At 47.2% G+C, this 9,709-nt stretch overlaps 1 long non-coding RNA gene across 1 annotated transcript; it reads right to left on the bottom strand.

The window, feature by feature from the left end:
* Positions 1–745: 745 nt before the first annotated feature.
* LOC112077291 (uncharacterized) lies at positions 746–9,108 on the bottom strand. The gene is made up of 5 exons (XR_002895393.2): positions 8,984–9,108; positions 8,033–8,182; positions 4,767–4,843; positions 1,288–1,406; positions 746–853 (listed from the first exon to the last, which is right to left on the bottom strand). It is a non-coding gene; the product is annotated as an uncharacterized lncRNA (long non-coding RNA).
* Between the last annotated feature and the right edge of the window lie 601 nt (positions 9,109–9,709).

Genomic DNA, 9,709 nt, shown 5'->3' with positions numbered 1-9,709 from the left:
CTCTGAAACTCCAGCTAATCCTTACAGACAGGCAGGACCTAATCAACAGGGTAATGTTATATTCTACCAAGACTGAGCTCTCTGACGCACGCACACAGCACGAGTTGACAAAAAAGCACTATGAGCACCAACATATTGCCGGTGTGGAGAGAAAACACTCAAACACAGCAGGATGTGGGACTGGGCTCAGTGGGCTGATGGGGGTAAATGGAGCCTGTTTGCTGGTTGAGGGAGGGAGGGAATGTGAGCTGAGACAGGTCCCTGATGAAACCTGCTGCTATGCAGCTTCTGGTCCTGGGCAGGCACAGGGGCAAGAAGGGCCCAGAATAGATCAAGAAAAACACTAGATAAATCAGGCCATGATGGACAGCATTGACGGAGTGCAGCTCCCCATAACCCAAGACGGATAGGCAAGCTAATTTAAGATGCACGGCTAAACGGGGGGGGGGGGGGCTTGTAAGGCCAGGTGATTGGGAGACTAAATGATGTCTACTTATTGGATGGCGTTGGAACTGGAGTCTAAGCTGCCCACAAGCAGAGCTTACCACAGTCAGACCGACCGATCAAGTCTAATTACTCCCTTCCACTCTGATCATGAGTTAGGAAAAATGCGTGGCATGTTGACATATCATTTGGTGGCACATGTGGGATTCATCCAAAATATGTTCTGATGTTTTGACTTTTAAAAGGGTTCACTGATAAACTATAATAGGTAGTGTATATTGACTCATACGATCATAAATGATAGTAAACGAGGACACTCACCAGCTCGCAGTACTCAAAGACCAGCAGGAAGGGGATAGCCTCCACACACTGGCCCAGACACTGCAGGATGTTAGGGTGCACCAGAACTCTATGAAGAGAAACACCGGTTAAGACAATCTACTGTAGTCTATATCACTGATGTGAATACTGGAGGACTACAGCTGGCATCTCTTCCAGTCCCATTCTGTTACTAAAGACTAGTGAAATAAGAACACTCTGCAGTGTCCAAGTTAGAAGGCAGAGGGTGCTGCTCCACTAGGAGAAGTGGGGCGTAGCTGTCRTTATAATACCTTAGTTACTTTATTCAAGTACTGACAGATCTGTTACTCTGTTATTTAGATTCTTGCTATAATGCATTTTCWAAATTAATCTGGTGTGTTCCATTTAGCCTATTKTTGGAACTGGGCCTTTGGCAAAATTGTCCTGAAAAWCTGAAAATGACCCTGAAATTGCCATGACAATARAATAAATGGCCAAAATGCCCMTTTTCAGCCTCTCCCAGCAGACATGCCAGTAGCTCACCTGTAAGGGTCTCCGTGCTGCAGGAAGTCATTCTGCTCCATAGCACTTGCGTTAGCCTTCAGCTCCTTGACCACCGCCTTGGCCCCACCCGGATCTGTGTAGATCTCACTGAGGAGGACCTGGACACACACACAGGTTAGAGTGCAGGGAAGGAAACACACAGGAAGCATGTTATGGGTCGGGCCAAAACACTAGTAGTCTGCAGGAAGGAAGGGCAGGAAGGCAGGTCTTCCTGAAAAACAAGGGCAGGGTGGTGGGGGATGTAGCTTAGGGTTGAGGGGGTGGGGGGGTGTAGCTAGGGGATGAGGGGGGGGGGGGGGGGTGTAGCTAGGGGGATGGATGTAGCTAGGGGGATGGATGTAGCTAGGGGGGATGTAGCTAGGGGATGGATGTAGCTAGGGGATGTAGGAGGGGATGGATGTAGCTAGGGGGAGTAGCTAGGGGGGATGAGCTAGGGGGATGTAGCTAGGGGAGGATGTAGCATAGGGGATGTAGCTAGGGGGATGGATGTTAGCTAGGGATGGATGTAGCTAGGGGGATGGATGTAGCTAGGGGGATGTAGCTAGGGGGATGGATGTAGCTAGGGGGATGTAGCTAGGGGGATGGATGTAGCTAGGGGGATGTAGCTAGGGGATGGATGTAGCTAGGGGATGGATGTAGCTAGGGGGATGTAGCTAGGGGGATGGATGTAGCTAGGGGGATGGATGTAGCTAGGGATGGATTAGCTAGGGGATGGATGTAGCTAGGGGGAGTGTAGCTAGGGATGGATGAGCTAGGGATGGATGTAGCTAGGGGGATGTAGCTAGGGGGATGGATGTAGCTAGGGGATGTAGCTAGGGGGATGGATGTAGCTAGGGGGATGTAGCTAGGGGATGGATGTAGCTAGGGGATGCGATGAAGCTAGGGGATGGATGTAGCTAGGGGGATGGATGTAGCTAGGGGGATGTAGCTAGGGGGATGGATATGTAGCTAGGGGATGGATGTAGCTAGGGGGATGGATGTAAGCTAGGGGATGGATGTAGCTAGGGGGATGTAGCTAGGGGGATGTAGCTAGGGGATGTAGCTAGGGGATGTAGCTAGGGATGATGTGTAGCTAGGGGATGGATGTAGCTAGGGGGATGGATGAGCTAGGGGGGGGGGTGTAGCTAGGGGGGGGATGTAGCTAGGGGGATGGATGTAGCTAGGGGGATGGGATGGTAGCTAGGGGATGGATGTAGCTAGGGGGATGGATGTAGCTAGGGGGATGGATGTAGCTAGGGGGGGTGTAGCTAGGGGATGGATGTAGCTAGGGATGGATGTAGCTAGGGGGATGTAGTAGGGGGATGGAGTAGCTAGGGGGATGGATGTAGCTAGGGGATGGATGTAGCTAGGGGATGGATGTAGCTAGGGATGGATGTAGCTAGGGATGGATGTAGCTAGGGGATGGATGTAGCTAGGGGGATGTAGCTAGGGGGATGTGAGCTAGGGATGGATGTAGCTAGGGGATGGATTGTAGCTAGGGGATGGATGTAGGCTAGGGGATGGATGTAGCTAGGGGATGGATGGTGAGCTAGGGGATGATGTAGCTAGGGGGATGATGTAGCTAGGGATGGATGTAGCTAGGGGATGGATGTAGCTAGGGGGATGGATGTAGCTAGGGGATGGATGTAGCTAGGGGAGGATGTAGCTAGGGGGATGGATGTAGCTAGGGGGATGGATGTAGCTAGGGGATGGATGTAGCTAGGGGATGGATGTAGCTAGGGGATGGATGTAGCTAGGGGATGTATGTAGCTAGGGATGGATGTAGCTAGGGGATGGATGTAGCTAGGGGGATGGATGTAGCTAGGGGGATGGATGTAGCTAGGGGGATGGATGTAGCTAGGGGATGGATGTAGTAGGGGAGGTGTAGCTAGGGGAGGAGTAGCTAGGATGGATGTAGCTAGGGGGATGTAGCTAGGGGGATGTAGCTAGGGGATGTAGCTAGGGGGATGGGGGGATGGGGGTGTAGCTAGGGGATGAGGGGGGATAGATGTAGCTGGGGATGAGGGAGGGGATAGCTAGGGGGATGTAGCTAGTGGGATGGATGTAGCTAGGGGATGTAGCTAGGGGGATGGGGGTGATGTAGCTAGGGGATGGATGTAGCTAGGGGGATGGATGTAGCTAGGGGATGGATGTAGCTAGGGGATGGATGTATAAGGGAGATGGGGGATGTAGCTAGGGGGATGATGTAGCTAGGGGATGGATGTAGCTAGGGGATGGATGTAGCTTAGGGGATGGATGTAGCTAGGGGGATGGATGTACTAGAGGGGATGGATTGTAGCTAGGGGATGGATGTAGCTAGGGGATGGATGTAGCTAGGGGATGGATGTAGCTAGGGGATGTAGCTAGGGGGATGTAGCTAGGGGGATGTAGCTAGGGGATGGATGTAGCTAGGGGGATGGATGTAGCTAGGGGGATGTAGCTAGGGGATGGATGTAGCTAGGGGATGGATGTAGCTAGGGGGGTGTAGCTAGGGGATGGATGTAGCTAGGGATGGATGTAGCAGTGGATGTAGCTAGGGGGTGGATGTAGTAGGGGGATGAATGTAGCTAGGGGATGGATGTACTAGGGGATGGATGTAGCTAGGGGGATGATGTAGCTAGGGGGATGGATGTAGCTAGGGGATGGATGTAGCTAGGGGGATGGATGTAGCTAGGGGAATGGATGTAGCTAGGGGGATGGATGTAGCTAGGGGATGGATGTAGCTAGGGGATGGATGTAGCTAGGGGATGTAGTAGGGAGATGTAGCTAGGGGATGGATGTAGCTAGGGGGATGGATGTAGCTAGGGATGGATGTAGCTGGGGGATTTGTAGCTAGGGGGATGGATGTAGTTAGGGGATGGATGTAGCTAGGGGATGGGATGTAGCTAGGGGATGTAGCTAGGGGGATGTAGCTAGGGGATGATGTAGCTAGGGGATGATGTAGCTAGGGGGATGGATTGTAGGGCTAGGGGATGGATGTAGCTAGGGGGGATGTAGCTAGGGGATGGATGTAGCTAGGGGGATGTTAGCTAGGGGATGGATGTAGCTAGGGGATGATGTAGCTAGGTGAGGCTAGGTGGATGAGTAGGGGGAGGGGTGTAGCTAGGGGATGGATGTAGCTAGGAGATGGGGGGGGGGGGTGCTACAGGATGTGTGAAGGCCAGGGGAGCCATGAGAGACAGCAGAGGAATCACAACATAGAACACTTCCAGGTGGTGTAGGACCAGAGGCTGAGGGCTACTCTGCTCATATTTACCATGTTAAATCATTAAGGATGAGCTTCAACTGTGACTAAGTGAGCAGCGTCTGCTTTTGTTATTACGTACACCAAAATTCAACCCCGGGGTGAAATACTCGCTCCCTTTCAAACACACTGTACAGGCTACTGGGAGACAACTGACTAAAGCGTCTGGAGTAGGGTTGGAATTTTGGGAAAGGTAACAGAATTTTGCGACCTTCGTCATGAAGAAATGTCTTACCTTGCCAAACCAGCCGTTCCCAATCTCCTGGATGTAGCTGAGACTGTGACGGACCACCTGAGAGCCAGTGGATCCCACTGCGTGGCCAACAAAAAAAGAAAACCAGAGTTAGTGTGTGGATCTGCAGGTATGTCGTAGTAAACAGCATTCTGGTCCCAGACCAAACCATGGTGACCCAATGGCACCTGTATGTTTTTTCTATTTTTAATTTAACCTTTATTAACTAGGCTGTTGCATGAAATCAAATGTTCATCTGTATGGTTTTTCCTCTCTGAAGAGATGCAGCCAGGGCATGAGTCCAATCAATACAGAAAACTGGAGCTGTTGTGTTGTCAGTTATCTAAACACAGTATTCTATTCGGATCAATGCTCAGGCCAGGATATGTTCTAGCTGTATTTACTCATGGCAAAACAACAGCAGTGTTACACATTATGGATTCCCAGGAAAAAGGTACATGAGTGTTTAAACAAAAGCTTCATACATAAAGATGTTAATCTAGTTCCTTCCCATATGAAGCCTGAGCATGTAAACTGTGGCTAACCTTTGACCTTACACAGGGCCCATATGGAACTAGTACAGAAAGAAATACTGACCCTTGGATATTTCTGTCACATGCCACTGAATCTACTTAGAAATGTTCTACAGTACATGAGGAAAACAGCCCCAGATGTGGCTTCACTGAGCCAAGTTAGCCAACTAAACCAACAGAGAAGTTATGCAGGGGTTGCCCCACACATCAGGTCAACAAACCTTGTTGAGGGGACTTAACATCAAAAGTATTCAGAGCTCTAAAGTGAAAATAATTTGGTCGCATATGCGACAAACTATTTTTGTGCGGCCAGAATGTTATTTTGGGAGCACTGTGCGACTAGGAAAAGATCTCACAGATAATAATTGTTGTAGCCTAAGATAAGGCTTCGCTGTACCGTTGTTTCTGAGTGCGCCTAGAAAAACAATCTGATTTGATAGCGTCATGGTTGCACCATTACTACAGCAAAAAAACTGCTTGCTTGTAGCCCAACCAGGTCAAAAGATCTGACCGATATTACTGCCTAAACATTTCTATCTTCCTATAGCGGGAACCACATTTTACATTCAAACCATGCCATTGTAAAACTGTTCACTATCCATTTGCTTATACCTTGTTCAGTCATGTCACCTCATTGGCGAGCTAGATAACAACCTGGTAACTTAAAAAATAAAAATAAAAAAGATAGTTTTATTTAACTAGGCAAGGCAGTTATGACAAATTCGTATTTACAATGACGGCCTACCCCGGCCAAACCCGGACGACGCTGGGCCAATTGTGCGACACCCTATGGGACTCCCAATCACGGCTGGATGTGATACAGCCTGGATTCGAACCAGGGACTGTAGTGATGCCTCTTGCACTGAGATGCAGTGCCTTAGACCGCTACGCCACTCGGGAGCCCTACCAGTATATCCAAACATTTTGTGGCACAGAAAGAAAGGAAAAGAGATAGCTTTGAATGACAGATCTGAATGAATGACAGATCTCTTGCATGTCATCATCGCAAATGGGACATTTTTAAAGAGACAGTGTACAATTAAATGTACTGGTTTTACACAACGTAGAAAAAACTAATATTCTACAAATGACTTTGTAATTTCAATGACAGGTATTCATCAACATTATAGCTTTTATAATAAACTCATGTCTTTACAGTGTAGGCTGTATCTCAATCAATTTAAAAAATYGTATTTTCTGGTGCTCCTAAATTTAATGTGGTGCTTCCTAACGTTTTTCAGTTGAGAGGACCACTGCTACCAATAAAAACAATGTTAATTTAGAGCGCCGAATGTATTACGGACCAGGAAGTAGAATATAAACTCTCGGCCTATATGCACCTCAGACAGATTTGGCCCCATCCAGTCTTTATATGAATCAGTGGGGGTACTCTTAGAGACTAAAATAATCTGGCTAAGCATTTGAGTAAATCCTTTACAATAGTACATGATAAAATTACAAGGATTTGACCTACTCCCCAGACAGAAACAGCCTTTGTGCGATAATGCAGTCATGTTTTTGCATCAGTTGTGGACCTAATCTTGATCTCAGCGGGCTGAACGTTTTCTTTTTCAAAGGGCCCCTAYGATAATCAGCCTGGCACTCATTTACATGGAGTGATCACATCTAGCCATCAAATTAAGTCACAAATCAATAATAAGTACAAAGACAWAACCCTGGCCCTATGCAATGAAMCGAAAGCGAATGATTCRCTCTCACAACATYRTGTGTGCCTGATACAACAGCATCTGGGAGTGTTTGGAGACTAGCACCTGTCCACTACCCAAGGGGGAGCTACTGAGAATGTAGCACAGTCCTGTTATGCAATGACTGGCTGGCACAGCTCAAAGGCTATCACACTGCATACGAGAAGCAGAGAAAACACTCCTACTAATAGAATGACAAATACTGAACGGCTGATGGAGGCCATAACAAAGTTGAGCTTTTATGTCTACTTCAAAAGGAGCATGTGACAACGTTTACAGACTATAAACCCACTATAATGTCACTGACTGGCAGCAGGGCTGATATACTGCTTCAGTAGAACCAGAGGTCTTGGTCATGTGAGGAGAAAGTAGTAAACCCATGGATATAGGCTGCCAGATCATTAGATGTGTTGTTGTCCCTWGGCAGTGCATGACAGTGTCCCAATTAAAGTATAAAAAAAAGCAGGCAGGTTGGCATTTATTGGGATGACTCRTGTACTCGAGGCAGCTCCGCAGGGTGGTCACTAGCTGGCACAGCCACAAAGTCATAAAATGTTATTAACCCTACAGCTGCTATGCMTAACCGTAACCTTAAATTACAACCAAAAAGCACATTTGAGTTTTTAGACATTTTACTTTGCGTCTGGTTCATCTAASAGAAACTGCTCTACTCTGCCTCCAGGACAAGATTCATCCCAATCAACCTGTAAAAAGCAGAGGAGAAAGTCCAAAAGGGAATGATGACGGTATCAACTCCAACTGACTGATACAGTAAGACAGCTGGGTCACATTCATTCCGGCACGCGACAGAAAACATTTGAAAATGTTTGGCAACGGGAAATAAAAATKTTGCATTTCTTATGTGCGTTTCCAGGAAGTCCCATCCCGTTTCAGTMGGTTTTGTGCCTAATAAACAACTCTGGATACTGATGCCAAGTTATGGCAAAGGGTCAGGATAAAAAAATCTTGGTCCTATGTGTGGTGCTGTAGGACTATGCATCTAAGGAAAGTAAGCTGTCTGACCCCTGACCTGAGATGCGGGGGGGGTGTCTCCAGGTGGGGGCCGGGCAAGGCCACGGGGGGCACTGCCAGGGTGTACACCTCAGCAGGGGACTGCATGGAGGGGTGTCTTCAGCTGGAGGGGTGAAGTCAACTCATCCTCAAAATTGTCCTCAAACTCCTGAAAAACACAATAGTACAACGGTGTTCACCAAACACAGGGATCCTACTTCTGACACCAGTGACGTTATAATTGTATGTGTGTTACATATGAATGAGGCAAAGCGAGATGAGTCAAATTAACATGTTTAATCCTTGAACTGGACCAAAACAGAATTATCATATTAGATTTTTTAGCACATCATGTTCAAATCATTAAGTGATTTAACATTTATTTGGGATACTTTTGATTACTTGGACATGATGAGAGAAAAATGCTAATATCAGTCCCATGACTTGAATGGATTTGGATTTGTGCCACAAATGCTAAAACCAAAGCATGGATTTACTTTGTCATACTTTGACCATAGACTATTTGAAACCAATGTCCTTTTTTAATTTGGGTGAACTATCCTTTAACTCATACATTAATCATAGCCAATATCTCAAAGCAAGGGTTCTAAAATCCTGGTCACGGCAGGTAGCCTAGTGGTTAGAGCGTTGGACCAGTAACCGAAAGGTTGCTGGATCGATCCCCGAACTGCAAGTAAAAATCTGTCTTCTGCCTGTGAACCAAACAAGGCAGTTAACCCACTGTTCCCGGTAGGACATTATTGTAAATAAGATTTGTTCTTAACCGACTTAACCGAATAAATTGAATTCAATGGCCTACAGAGTACTGCAAGACAGGTCTGTGTAAATTAGGCCACCAAACATACCATGGCTTTATTTAGCTTCCTTTGGAGCAAATTAGATATGCATAGAATGTCCGACAGTGACTTAAGCCTACTACGTGTTGTTGTCAAGTGCTTGAGAGTCTCACCTTGAAATTGACTTCCCGCTCCTTGCAGCAGGTCCACAGTTCACCAGCAGGGCCACCAGGGCCAGCAGGGCAATCATGTACACAACCACAGAGAATGTAGAGAGACAGACGGCTGGCCACCTGCAGTCCCCTGAAAACAGACAGGTCAAAATAATTAGTTCTGCCATAGTTCAAGCTGTATAAGAACAAGTTTGTACATGCACTTGGACAGTGAACGGTAATGCAGCACTGCAAGCACAGATATGCCTCTATTTGATAGGCTAATGTTCCTCGCCAGTAATGGAATTAACAAAAAAAGCGAAATGTACATTCAATTGTGATGACTGGTATTCATATAGGCCTAGGTGTTCCTTATAGATGCACATCCTGTTTCTGGTGTCACGTTCTACAACAACTCAGAGGACAGAACAGCTGAGGCTTGAGAGGTCCATTTCTCTTTGACCATTTCATGCCATCTCGAACCCTCCCCACTCACCCTCCTTCCCATTAGTACATCAACTGGGTGACGGGGTCCACACAAAGCAGTAAAACGTGTTAGATGCTGGAGATGCTGGGCCAGCAGTTCAGATGTCAAGTGTGCTGACAAGATCCTCTCTCCACCCCCTCACCACTCTGTCACCACAGCCCTATCAACAGAGGCTGGACTACTGACCCTATCACCACCACCATCCTCCTCCTCCCAAAAATACATTTACACAAACAAACCACTCACAATCGACTACGGAC

The sequence above is a fragment of the Salvelinus sp. IW2-2015 genome, unplaced genomic scaffold (assembly GCF_002910315.2).
Source record: "Salvelinus sp. IW2-2015 unplaced genomic scaffold, ASM291031v2 Un_scaffold4435, whole genome shotgun sequence".
NCBI classification, from domain to species: Eukaryota; Metazoa; Chordata; class Actinopteri; order Salmoniformes; family Salmonidae; genus Salvelinus; species Salvelinus sp. IW2-2015.
Note: the sequence above shows the minus strand (reverse complement) of the source record. Positions and strands in the feature narration are given on the sequence as shown.